Consider the following 13,644-nt stretch of genomic DNA (forward strand, 5'->3'; position numbering starts at 1 on the left):
ATAAGCGAAAATGAAAGTCACGGCTGCTCGGGAATTCCTTATGTCAAGTAGCCACAGGGAAATGGGAGCCCTAAAGCCCCAGAGAGAATAGGAAAGGAGGAGAGAGAGCAAGGGAAAGACACTCCTACAGGGAAATCAGCATGAATTGACCTGGAAGTGAAACGAAAGCTGATCAACACAAATTTGGTAAGATCATACTCTGTCCTCTGATAGTATCCACCCCGGTGATATATTAGCTCAGGCTAAACATTTTACCAATGGTAAGCCTTCCACTCCATGAACACACAATGTCTCTCCACTTGTCTGTGTTGTCTGTAATTTCTTGCATCCATGTTATGTAGTTTTCAGGGTACGTGTCTATTGCCTCCTTAGTAAAGTTTATGCCTCTTTGGTTAAGTTTATTGCTAAGTTTATTCCTTATTTATTTTATTCTTTTTGATGTTTTTGCAAATGAGATTGTTTTCTTAATTTTCTTTCTGGATAACTCATTGGAATTATCAACTGATTTTTATATGTTGAGTTTCTATCCTGCAACTTTATTCGTTTATTAGTTATAACAGGGTGTGTGTGTGTGTGTGTGTGTGTGTGTAGCCTTTAGGGTTTTCTCCATGCTTTCCTCTTTGGCAACCAATTTTTCCATCCTCTTCACCTTCAAGGGAGGAAAAATTGCTGATTCAGTTGCTCAGAGTCCGGAACTAACTGGACTTCTGCTAGTTTTCTAACATGTGTCCTCATTGCTTTCCTGTAGTCTAATATCCACATGGCAGCAAGAGAAATCCTCCTAAAAGATACATCAGATTTTCTCTCTCTTTCTTGCTTATTACTCCCCACTGGTTTCCCAATGCTCTTAGAATAAACACCGACGTCTTAACCACATGCATAATGGCCTTGCCAGCCCCACGTGGTCTGGCTCTAACCCCTCCTCCAACCTCACTCATAGACCCCTTCTTCTCAACCTCTGTGCTGCAGCCCTACTGGCTATTCTGAGAATGTGCTAAAGTCTTCCTGACCTCTGGACCTTTGCACATGATACTTCTACTCTAATGAACCTCTCCTGGCTCCTTGCACAACAGATGCCTTCTCACTCATCAGATTCACATCAAATATCTCCTCTGAAATGCCTTCAAAAACAACCCAAGCTACTCCAGCACCCTTGTCAATTACTCAGCAGCATAGTGCCATGTTAATTACTCTTAAATCAGCTTCCACGTTTTAATTATTTTTATTGGCTTTATTTATTTGATTGTGGTCTGTTTCTCCCCTGGTAATGTAAGCTTGATGAGGATAGTAATTTTTTCTGTCCTGTTGTGTCCTCATTGCCCAGAGCAGTGCCTGACATATATTAAGTGCTTAGTAAATAATTGATAAACAAATAAAAATATTAGGCCAGGCTTATTATCAGGAAGAATTAGTATGAGTGGAGGCTGAGCATTCATGAGCTGTCTCTTCTGGTATGCGGCAAGCAGACAGGGCAAGGCAAGCTGATAAAAATCTCTCTTATCTACTTCCTCCATACCTGCAGTTGGGTGAATAGTTTGAGACCAGCTTTGAAAGCTTGATCATATTAAATCCAGTAGAGGGAGGAGGCCACATTTCCTATTCAGTTTTGCCAGAAAATCCAGAAAATGCCAGTGGGCATATCAGGTGCTTGCCATCTACTAAGTAATGATTAATTGTAATTCTTCCGTGGTTCCTAATGTACAGGTCCCTCGGTAATACCTGGGCATTTATGGGCCTTGGATATAATAATATCACACTAACAAAAACCTGCACTGACTTGATAACACATTAGTGCCTGATCTGGAGCCAAGTTGGTAAATGCATAAATATGAGTATTTGGTGCCAAAACACAACTTGAGGAGATCAGGCTCTGGGCCCAGTTCTGGGAGCCAGCTCCGGCTAGGCTTTGGCTGTGGCAGCGGCACCAGTGGTGGGATTAATCAAGAGAGAGGGATGACTGGGGCCAGCGGAGGCGTGTCTGGACCTCACACTGAAATAGCAGGCTCCTGGTTTGGGCCCAGGACAGAGATGCTTCCTGGGGTGAAGAGAGGGGTGGCTTTGCTCCTCCACATCAGAGAGCATTTGGCAGAGACTACGTTCTCACTTGACCAGAAGCGCAGGGAAGGGTCTTTTCAAACTACACGTTTTAGTGGCACAGATTGTATGCTCAGGACTCACTGGCCTGTAATTCTCTCCATCATAGATGAGGGGCTCTGTGTTTCTAAGGGGAGATCAAGAAGTCAAGAAAAAGGATGAAAGAAAGGGACATGGGTCCTGTTACTGGACTAGTGAATTCACTAAGGCTGGAAGGATCAGCAACCTTAAGAAAGACAAATGTCAGGGAAGAGCCTGCAGAAGTCCCTGTGTCTCTAAAGGCTCGGGTTTAGGAAGCTAGAAAAGTAGCATATCAGGCTGGGGAAGTTTGGGGTTTCTCAAAGTTTCAGGAGAAGCTCACGGCAGCACATTTAACTTCTTAGCAGAATACTGCCAGCCAGGTTTAAGTTCACAGACTGACTCCTGGCAAAGTAGAAACCAAGCTTCCTCCATCCTTTCTTTCCTGCCTTCTCTGCTCACCACCCCACCCCTCCCCATCCCAGATAACGCAGGCTCCCTCCATGCTAGCCGCAGGGCACCACCACTTGTACCTAGGAGATGCTCTTCTTGCAGCAGTTAGACCTGGTCTACACCGTGTGAGTGATGGAAAGGGGTTGTCTTCCACTGTACAAGCCATGCATGTCTCATTGACTGGACTATTCAAAACTCTGAGTTAAAAGAGTCAGAAACCCACTCAACCAGTTTAAGCAATAAAAGGAAGGTAACGGGTCCACGTAACTGGGGGCATCTGGAGGTGGATCTCGCTTCAGGCTGGAATGGCTCCAGAGATTCCAGTTCTCTCTCTCTTTCTGACTGTCTGTCCCTCCCCCATCACTCGGCTGTTTGAGGTGATGGTGTTGACCCTCTGCTGAGCCTTCCTCCTCTTCTCCTGGAGAAGGCAAGACTTTACCATTCCCTTCGTGCTTACCCTCCTGATAATCCCCTTCTTGCTTTTCTCCTCTACCTCCCCCAGACCTTTCCTCGCACAGAAAAGGTAGAGTCCCTAAGCTAGTTGAAAAGTATCGGGAGACACCTTTGGGTCCACAGATATTAGTGGGGATGGTCACTGGGTTAAAATTCTTCATGCCCTCATGGTCATGCTCTCCCTACTCCCTCTCTCTGTTGGATAACAAACTGCTGTGGGACCTGCCTTCCTGGGGCAGACGTGTCTAGGTAGACGTGTCTAGGTAGACTTCATAAAGCATCCTTATTAAGTAAACCATGATTCCCCTCCCCCAGTAAATTAAATACTACGTCTATCTATCTATCTATCTATCTATCTGTCTGTCTGTCTGTCTGTCTGTCTGTCTGTCTATCTATCTATCTATCTATCTATCTATCTATCTATCTATCTATCTATCTATCTATCTATCTATCTATCTATCTACCTAATCTACCTATCTACCTACCTATCTATCTATCTATCTATCTATCTATCTATGTATCTATCTACCTACCTACCTATCTACCTTATCTATCTACCTTATCTATCTATCTACCTACCTACCTATCTACCTACCTATCTACCGTATCTATCTATCTATCTATCTATCTATCTATCTATCTATCATCTATCTATCTAATCTATCTACCTACCTACCTATCTCTTATCTATCTTATCTATCTATCTATCTACCTATCTAATCTATTTAATCTGTCTACCTACCTACCTATCTACCCTATCTATCTATCTAGCTATCTATCTATCTAATCTATCTATCTAATCTACCTACCTACCTACCTGTCTACCTATCTACCTTATCTCTCTCTCTCTCTGTCTAACTAATTCTTCTCAATTCTGTTTCATTTTACTTGTATGTTTCTATAAAAATCAATATTGCCCTGATTACATTGGCTGTTGAGACAACTCTCCGCATCAGGCTTCTTTTGCTTGTTTCTTGTCAGTTCTCGGGAATTTATTCAGCCAAATGAAAATTTAAAGTAGTCTATACAATTTAAAAATGCCATGGGGGTCCTAATTTGATTACAGTCAGTTCAAACATTAATTTAGAGACAATGGACATCGGGTGACATTAAGTATTCCCACCCAAACCGCGATGAGCAAGGCATTTACTCTAACACCTGCCGTGTAAGTGCTGTATTAGTGCTTGCTGTTGTCATTATTTTTTTTTTCTGGTTATTTCCTTATGCTTAGATCTTGTTTTATGGTTTTTTGTTAAGATTTCTTACATTTTAAAATGTAAGTGTCTTCTTAAATTTGTTCCAAAGTATTTCATAGTCAATGGTGTTTTTAAAAATTAATTCCTAAGCATTTGTTTCTTGTGTTCTAAAGCTATTCTTTTTATATCCAGCTGGACATTTGCCACCACCAGGGAATCTGTGTCTCTCCTTATCTCAGGCCGCTTCTCTCTGATGGCCTGGGGTACTGCTCTATGCCCTGAGAAGACCCCTACCACTGCTTTAGAACCTCCCCTATCTTGGGTTCAGTGTGTCAACTCTAATTTCTATCCAAACCGACATGTTGAGCCATTCCCTTGATGAAATACAATATAATAGCTACATACCAAGAGCCTACCCTTGTGTAGGTCTGTTCCGACATAGATACCGGGACACCTAACAGAGCAGCTGTAATTGGATTAATGGGCTATATTTACACTGGCTTACCAACATCCTTTACCATCCGTCTGGTGTTTTACAAAAGCCATATCGGTGAATTAATTGGAGATTGGGGGACAACCACCTTTGCAACCTTTCAGTCTTCCAGTGTTGCCCTAGTTTCTGCCATTGCAGCTGGAATGAGTTATTGTTTCTAATTTGCTATCTTGGCTGGAGTGGTGAGCAGTTTCAGGGGCTTCCACTTGGCTCTTTCCACTATAATAGCTCTCACCCTGCAGGTCAGGAACCAATGGGAGGGTTCTTCCAGCTGCTAAGTATATCCAACCCAATTAAGCACTCAGAAACCACGGAAATTGTCGCAGTGTGGGGTGGCAGACTTGTTGGGCATTTATGAAATGGACTTGGGCCAAGACTCCATTTATCACCTAGTTTTCATTCACCCAGTCTAACAAGGTCATCATGATGGTGCTTTGGTTTCTCTGCTATGGTGTCGGCTCAAACCCTGGATCCAGCGGCTCTTGAAATACGTGGCTACTTCCCTTTCTGCAGCGCACGGCGCAGTGTACACTGTGTGGGTATTTCTCTCCCCACCACGTAGGTCCCTTTGGAGAAGGATTGGGGCAATTAGTACTAGATATTTTTCCTGAGTCTTTGTAGAACTGTCTGCAAGAGAATCTAGTATCTCTCCCTCAATTACAGGACTCTGGATCTGAGAACTGGCTTGGAGCTGGAAACTGGATGAAGGATCATTATAGCCATTGGGCAGCCAACTTCAGCATTCTGATCATCTGCCCTTGGTCTAGTTTGGTTGTATAAGCCAAGCAGTGCCCTTGCTGGGTCCCTAACAATAATGCCATGGCCTGTTGGTCTTTGCCACAGAGCGGCCCTGCAGTTTGCATCCTCCTAGTTGCTATTCCAGCTTTGCTGTCCATTATGATCATTAAATCCACCACGCCTCTGGTGGTTACAAGCCACCACCTTGCACCTGCTCTTCAGCGTGAGAGACATACTGGGTGGTGCATTCATTCTGTCATTTTCATGGATACTTAGGGAGCCTAGTTCTGCTGCAGTGTCTCCAACTCTCAACCCTGGGCTATAGAGGAAGCTAGCAAGGCCGGGGTCCTCTACACTAGCACATTCCTTATTTCTTTACTGGGAGTACTTTTCTTTGGACCCTCCCAGGAAACACAGTGGGCTGGTGAGCTGTCTGGTCTTCCATTAAGATCTGTTCTAGCCTGTGTGCCTCTAAGTCTGTTGACATCTTCCCAAGAACTCTGCCAAGGCAATTCTAACATCTCTGTCTCATTGCATTGTTTCCAAGCTTCAAGAAGAAGCCATTCCAACAAGATACTTTCTCCCAGCTCTAAGTATCCTCACCAGAATGTTAAGTCCACAGTCATTGGAGAATATACTTATACCAAGAAACTTTCTACTCTGATCTCCAGGCAACAAGGTTGGTCTCCTCTAGCAAGAGGAGAAAGCCACTTCTGTTGACCCATAGAGTTCAGAGGAATGTAATGGTTCAAAGTTCTCAATAGTCAGCATAGGAGACATACTGGGTTGTGCATTCAGCCTCTTTATAATTCTGCCACTCTTACAATGAAGTCTTGGGCCTGATTTTCAGCACAGTCTGCCCTCTGCCTGCAGGAGATGAGAGTCCCTTTAAATATTAGCATGGATAATTTCTGGCATTCTCGCCTTGCCCTCAGTTGGTAATTGGTTGACCTGATTCTGTTATTTCCTTCCTGTAGAGCTTCTATGGCAGTAACAACACTCATCTCTGTAACCCTTATAATTCCTACTGTGCCCGTGCTTTTCAAGCACCAGAGCTGTTGCGTCAGCGTGTCCATCCTCTTCCACCTATTACTCTGTCCAAGCAGAGGATGCACGAGAATCTTAGTAAATGTGGTTCTACAGCATGACGTAGACTGTTTCCCATTTCTCCTCTTTGTAGAAAATCCTGCAAAAAAATAATCTTCTAAGTACATCTTTGCACATTTCTGTGCATATTTTTCTAGTTCTTCTTTTCATAGCTTTATTAGGTTGTAACTCATATACAAAAAACTGCACAGATTTAATGTACACAATTTGATTAATTTGGATAAATGCCTACAGCCATGATACCATCACCACAATCATGGCAATATACATTTCCATCACCTCCAAAAGTTTCCTTGTCCCTTTGTTTTGTTTTTAGGTATGTGTGTGTGGTAAGAACACTTAACATGAGATCTAACTTCTTAAGAACTTTCCATGTGCATAGTACCATGTTGCTAACTATAGGCACGATGCACAGCAAATCCCTAGAACTTAGACCCTGAGGGCCTCGTGCTGTCCGAGGCTGCTTTCACACTGCAAGGGCCGAGTAGAGTGCTCATTTGTACCCTAGACCATCCGATGTGTCTCAGTGACTTGAACCTCAACGGGAAGGGTTTGGGGACGGTTTCAGCTCCAGCACTTCTCTCCAGAAAAAGACCCTTTGCTTCAAAAGCAAAATGCACCCAACCTAAATCCGGATGTCAGACCCCAGTTCAGTCCAAATGCACACATACTCCCCTTCTCCACTCTCCCTCCTCCGCCCCCAAGCAGAATAGGTGGATGAGGTTTGACTGGTGTGCCATGAAATCTAATTCTCATGGCCACAGAAGAACAAGAAAGCCATCTGAATAAGAACGTGTCTCAGCTGTCGCTGTTTGAAAAACCTCTTCTTGCTTTATCCCTGGTTCTTAGGATGCATCCAGCATATTCATTGGAGAAGCTGAGTGCTAACTCCCTTTTAAATGTAGGGCATGCAGGGCCCTGCCCGATAGTGTCACCTCCCTCATCTTATGGTTGTTCTGGCTGACTTTCCACCTCACTCCCTCCTGCACCTTCTTCCTGATGCCCCAGCAGCCCCCTGCTGTGTTTGCTGCCTACAAAGCGAGGAAGCAGCTGGCCCTGTTTACTCCAGGGGGCCCTTCCTGCAGCTGACTCCTCGACCCCCCATTCCCTGATTGTCTAGCATTTTCTGCCGTGTCCAGGAGATCTTTGCCTTCCACATCATTGGAGTCAGATTGTATACCTGACGTGAGACCTCAGAGAAGCAGCTCTCTTCTCTATCCCAACAGCAAATAAGAGCAATTAAGGCGTATGGTCATTTTCCTCAATTTTTACCAGTTTCCTTCCAGTTACATTTTGAAATTGAGTGGTGTCTCTTCTAATCATAGGAGCCTTTTAAGTGCTCCAGAGAAGCAAAGTTCTAAGTTGTGCCACCATTCAGCAGCCTATCCTGACCCCCTCCATTACCCCTCACCTCCTCCAGGAAGTCTGCCTCTGTGTCCTCTCTTATCTGGACCACTAGGATCCTGTGTGCATACCTGAATGGGTGGATGTATCAAATTTCATTATAATTATTCACAAACTTCTCTTTCTTTTACTAAGTTTTTAATTCCTTGAGGATAAAAGCCTTTCTTATAAGAATAATTTATAATCATGGGGCCTAGAATTGGCCTGGAAGAACAGGTACTCAATAAAAACTTGATTGAAAAACTTTGGGTGGATGCATGGATGTATGGAGTAGAAATTTTGCAGATAAATGAGAAGCTCCAGTGCCCGGGGGGTGCTTCCCCCGCCAGGTCCACAAGTGTCAGTCGTGCAACTAAGCCAGGGTCCTGCACACACTGTAACATTTTCAAACATCACTTTTACCATGCCTGTATTGCTTTGTAGTTTTAAACTGCACGAAAGGATGTAGAGAGAACAGTATGCCTGCCTTCCATCTCTGTTTCCAAGTCTCCTAAGTTTTGGGGACTTGAGAAGGAACCACCATTAACTTCTTTCCTTTGGACCTTTCCTGAGCTGTGAGTTCTGTGCGTGTAGCAGTGGACCTGGGTGCCGTGACCCCGTGCTCCTCCATGGGACCCTGGGACTCCCGGCACGATCAGATCCCTGTGAGTCCTGGCATGGGTTCTGGCCAATGGAAGCACCTTGAGAATGAAGAGGAGTGGGCACCACACTCCCTGTGCCCCGGGGAGACTGAGGGTGCGGGGTGGCACCGTATCAGGCGACGGAAGGCACAATCACCTGCTTGACCGGGTGAAAACACAGTCTGCACAGACTGCCCTGGGTGTGGACAGTCTCTCCCCACCTCCACCCTGCCCACCCCCCAGCTTTATTACCCCTATCCTATTACCAGCCTCGCTTTCCCCAGCCAGGGCTAGACCATCAGTCCAGCTGTGAGGTGGGCCAGCCGCACCCTGTGAATTCACTCCAACCCCTCTACAGACACCCCCTCTCTGCTCACCCCAGAAGCCCTCCTTCGTAGCCCCGAGGAGGCCCTCACCCACACCACTCTTCTCCACCAGTTCCGGCACAAGACGGATGCCTTGATTTGTCTGAGCTCCGGTACAAATTGCACAAGGCTGTGATTTTGTAGAAGTTGGGACTGTGAGGCAGCCATTGTTTACTGGATTAGAGCCTTGGCATTCCTAATCACACCCAGCCTCGGGCTTCAGGAGCATGAAGAAACCCTATTTACTAGCATTCAGTGGGCCTCTGGGTGTTATTTCAGATGCAGAATAATTAGCAATATGCCCAAGAAGCAACAAAGCCTTGAATGGTATTTAGTGACAATTATTTAGCCAAACCATTGCTTACTATTATAGGGGCTTATTAGCACCAAATTGTTTCGATAGGAAGTGGCATCAGCAATAAAAATAATGGCTGCAGCTTGCTGTGCAAGCCCAGAGTCAGCAGAAAGGGGCTGGGATGTGTGCACGTCTCTTTTACGCCCCCCACAAATTCGGGGGACCTGCTGGGATGTGTTGGCAGCGACAGGAACTGACTCAGGTGGCTCAGGGTGGAGAGCAGGTGGGGCTGTTTGCGGCGGAATCACCCAGTCCTTTCCTAGTTCTTATCTGTGCATGGAAAAGGGGGAGGGGAGGAGGCTACTCTGTACACCTTTGCCTGGCTCCCTTTGGGTCAAACTCTAGGACACCAGGGGACATGCTGGCATCTCCTATCCCATCTCTCTAAAGAACATTTATACACCAGAAATCTAGAAGCTGAGGGCTGGAAGGGGCTTCAGAGCAAACGCCTGCACTGTACAGCTCCAAATAATCCATGCTCAGAGATGTTGTTTAACTTGCATAAGGTCACACAGCAGGGCTGAGGTGAGAATCTGGGTGTGCTAGGTGTGTCCTTTCTCTGACCCCTTCATGCAGCGTGGACCACATTTTACCCTCTCCTTTACCACAGCAGAGACCAGATAGTCAGTTGGGCAAGTCAGCTGTTTCGGCTGCATGTGACTTGAATGCTTTGTGATGGAATTTCAGCAGGTGAAGGATAGGCAGAACCAGGAACTTAGAAGCACACCCATCTCTCAATGAACTTGGCTTAGCTTCGTCTATTTCTGTCTTATCCAGGCTGCATTTCAACCTACATGTAGGGACGGGTTAGGCAGATTTTCGTTTTCAAGCCCGATCTAAGACTGCACTTTGTTCAGGCAATGGGGGTGACCCGGGAACTCAGGCCCCTCCCTCAGCTCTCTAACTGACAAGGCTCCCCTTGGGAACAATGAAAAACTTATAATAAAAAGATTTAAGATTTAGATAAATAGAAAGATTAAATAAGACTATGAAACGTATAAAGAGATTAATATAAATCCTCACATTTTGGTTTTTAAAAAAATCAGTGCAGACATAAGAAGAGGAAGTTCTGTGGCTGGACATTTGGGAGTTCTGGTGATAAGGACCATGTGAGTCAGTGTCTCAGCCTGCTCCGGCTGCTATAACAAAATACCACAGGCTGGGCGGTAGAACAGCAGGCATTTATTTTCTTCTCACACTTCTGGAGTGTTGAGATCAGTGCCAGCAGGGGGAGGGGAGAGCTCTTTCCTGGTTTGCAGAGGCTGCCTTCTCACTGTGCCAGTGCTCACTCACATGGCCTGTCCTCGGTGCCTGCACCTGGGGTGGGGGGAGAGAAGGAGGGAGAGAGGGAGATCTTTCTCTTTTTATGAGAGCATGAATCCCATCGTGCGGGTCCCACCTCCACGACTTCATCTAAACCTAACCATCTCCCAAAGGCCCCACCTCCTGATACCATCACGCTGGGGGTTAAGGCTTCAACATGTGAATTTGGGGGAGACACAAACTCTTAGTGCATACAGCTAGCATTATTGAATACCATTTTTAAATGGCCAAATGTAAGCTTTTGTTAAATTCAAATAATATGGTATAGAAAAAAAGAAAGGAAGAGGTAGGTCCTCAACTTTTATGGGTCAGATTATGATCGGACTCAATGGCTCCCTCATTTACCAAACCTTTGCTGAAATAATATTTGTGGTAAGGATCAGCTCCCTCTGAATTGTTTATCCAGGTAAATTATGTGGGATGTAAAGAATTTTAGGGGAAAAAAAAAAACCACATCATTTTATTGAAGAGGAAAAACTGTGAGTTGAAAAGTGAAAGCTGAAGATTTGAAACTTTATCCCAGACTAGGAAGTTGTCTCCTGGGGAGTGACAGTTTCACTCTGCAAGCTGTGCCACACTAAACGCTCATAGACTCTGGGAAAACTCAGGATGGACGCTATCCGTGCAAAGCTACAATGACCTTGGATTTCAGATGCCATGTGCAGGCCAGGACCTAAACCTGGAGAAGGTGCCAGGAAAACTCAGCTGTCTCCCTGGACTTGACAGCCAGGTTTCAATCAAGTAAAAGTTTTCAAATACTGGGAGTTGCCAAAACACAATTGCCATCTTGAATCCACTCAAGTTCTGTTTCTATTTCTTTGGCTTTGCTCTTAACTTTTCTTAGTTTTGTATGTTTTAAGCACCAATGGGAAGCATTTTCATGTTTAAAACAGATTGACTTAACAAAGAATTATCTTTATAGGAAAAAAAGTTCTCCTTGCTCAAAAGAAACCAACCGTAAGTCACCTAAATGGATACTGTGAGCCCCTGGTGGCACCCACCATTGTCAAAGATCTGATGCCAACAGAGCAAACAGACCTAGGACACACCCATCAACTTCACCCCACTGTTTCTGCCGAAGGACATTGATTTTCTTCCAGGATAAAAGAGCAACATTATGGGGAAATTATAAATTCTACCTCCACCAAACAATACAACAGATAAAAATTTAAAAAGCCTTCCCATCAGCAATAAAAGTAAACTTCAAGCCATAACCTTTGAAAAGTGCCAGTCAGGGAAAGAAAATGGAAGCTCCCAATACTCTGCACAGCTGGGTGCATTATGACAGGATTGGAACCCCCTCCACTCATGTCCTTTTTCCCAGAAATACTGCCCAAGGTTGGAGGGGGTAAAACGAAGGACACACGAGACAATCCTACAAAATCCACTCACTGCCCCCAGTGTGGGGAGAGGCAGATGGAGAGCTATGCAGTCATTCCAGGATGTAGGTGCATGAGGCTGGAGGGACGAGACTCCCCCCCACCACCTCCGTCCCACCAGAGACCAGAAGGAAGATGGGAACAGTGAATGATTCTAATCGCTGGGAGCTAATTATCCCCAGGAGTGAACAAGGACTTGTAAAAACAGGAGGCGAATATGTAAGAGAAAATACATAAGCCAAGATCCTCTGAGAAAACTGGAAGACGTAAAGGAACAAAGGTTTAAGCAGAGACCGTAGAAGGGCCAACTATAAACCGTCCACAACCAGAAGGATGACACCTGTCTCCCCCCACCCACTGCAAAAACAACAACAACAACAACAACAAAAAAAAAAAACAAAGAAAACAGGACCTATATTGCACAATAGAAATAAAGGGAAGACTTTAAGGGGAAAAAATAACACGATAATATAGAGTTAAGATCATATAAATCTTTTATATAAATAAAAGCTAATGGGAAGAGGGTATAGCTCAGTGGTAGGGCACATGCTTAGCATGCACAAGGTCCTGGGTTCAATCCCCAGTGCCTCCTCTGAAAATAAATAAATAACTAAAACCTAATTACATCCCCCCAAACTTTTTAAAAATTCAATTTGAGATGCCTTATGAAAAGTTCCAGCAAAGCCAAATTTAAAAGAGCCCATATGATTAATTATATTTATGTAAATAATCAGGCCAAGTGTATTGAAACCAGGCTTATTTTGCAAACGAATCAGTCTTAATTTGACTCTATTTGGTAAAATGAAGATAATTTAGAGAAAACTTTTTTTTTTAATTTTTTATAAAGCTAATGGTATAAATTTACGTACTAAAATTAAAAAAAAAAATTTAGATGGTGGGGATCCAGAACCCTAACACTGTGCAAAAAACTCATCTTTAAAAAGTGAATTTTCAATGAAGCTCTAATAGAAGTGAAGGAGCAAAAGCCATTTGTACACGTGGAGAAAAATCAAGCGTCGCGACTCTGAGGCAGGACATCGGCAGGTGTGTTCCAGAAGTAGCCTGGAGGCCACTGTTGCTGCACTGGAGTAAATGAGGGGGAGACAGTGGGAGATGATGATCTTGGAGAGGTGATGGAGAGTTAAATTGTCACACATCATACATACATACATACAGAAGATTCGGGGTTTTACTGTGACATGGCAAGCCCCTGGGGGCTTTTTGATGGACGAATGCCATGCTATAATTGACTTTTGACAGCCTCATGTTGTCTGCTGCATGGAGAATAGGCTCTCAGTGATAAGGAAGAAACCACGAACTAAAAAGGGGGCTCTTGAAATAAACCATTACGGTGGCTTAGACCAGGACGGTAGCCATGGGGGTGGTGAGAAACAGTCAGACTCTAAATATACAGTGACATTAGCACCAACAGGATTTTCACAAGTGGAAGGGTTGGCCTTAGCTGATGAATAGACAGCTCATCCATAATAACTGGAGGAAAGAATTAAGCGAAGAGCACGGGAACCCTTGGGTATACAGAAGTAGTGGTGGTGAACGCATACGAACGTTCTACTGAGGGCTGCTCTTTTCCCAAAGAAATAGGGAATGAGATCAGCGGCCAACAGCAGGATGGGAAAGGCGGTCTT

Source organism: Camelus dromedarius, chromosome 16 (assembly GCF_036321535.1).
Source record: "Camelus dromedarius isolate mCamDro1 chromosome 16, mCamDro1.pat, whole genome shotgun sequence".
Classification (NCBI taxonomy): Eukaryota; Metazoa; Chordata; class Mammalia; order Artiodactyla; family Camelidae; genus Camelus; species Camelus dromedarius.